The sequence below is a fragment of the Cataglyphis hispanica genome, chromosome 16, assembly GCF_021464435.1.
Source record: "Cataglyphis hispanica isolate Lineage 1 chromosome 16, ULB_Chis1_1.0, whole genome shotgun sequence".
In the NCBI taxonomy this organism is placed as follows: domain Eukaryota; kingdom Metazoa; phylum Arthropoda; class Insecta; order Hymenoptera; family Formicidae; genus Cataglyphis; species Cataglyphis hispanica.
The window spans coordinates 1,864,179-1,865,064 of NC_065969.1; positions in this window are offsets into that span (position 1 = coordinate 1,864,179).

Consider the following 886-nt stretch of genomic DNA (forward strand, 5'->3'; position numbering starts at 1 on the left):
CTTCTTTCTCTATTTATTTATCGAGAATCATATAACACGAATTAATTACCGTTTTACACAAATCGCCATGATATTATCTTATTAATCTTGCATTGATACCGGGCAAAAATATAAATTACGTCAGCTTACGGTCAGTATTATTCGCAAATGGTAAGAGAATCCCGAAGAAAAAAAAAGAAAAAACAACATTGTTCTTAATCCACGTTAAACCACGCCCGTTAAATTACGATGGCATAATGCATGACTAATTTGCAAAGAAGAAAGGATAGCGCGGGAAAAAAAGCGCCGGCGTTGCAATTAAGGCCGCTTGCAATCCTTTCGATCGTCCCTACACTTTTCCACCTTTCACGATGCATTCCTCTCGCCCGACGAGATTCTGTATTGCTTTGCAAGTCCATTTTCGAGTACTTCGTAATACGATTTTATCGTTCGTGCGTGCGAATCTACATATATATTGTTGGAAAATCTGTGTTTCCTTGTTAAAAAATATGCCGGCGAGCATTTTTGTGTTAAATATTTAACACATTCTTGTGTTAACTTAAGATATTGCTGTTAATTGAATTTAATTGAATGTTAAAACAATTGAAGAAAGTAAAAAGTAATACAACGTGCACATATTTTTAATTTTACACACAGATATGGTCCGTATTATTAGTGACAGAATTTATTTGTTAAAATATACAGAAAAAATATTGATTTTATTTTATAATAGAAATGAGAGTGACTGTCAATAATACGTCCAAGTTAATTTTATCATTAAAATATAGTTAAAAAATCAGGATAGAACATCTACATGAACGCTTATATTATATATTTATTTATTATAGTTAAAATTTGTTAAATGCAAAGAGCGAAGTGATTATCTATATATTTTCTGATTGAAATT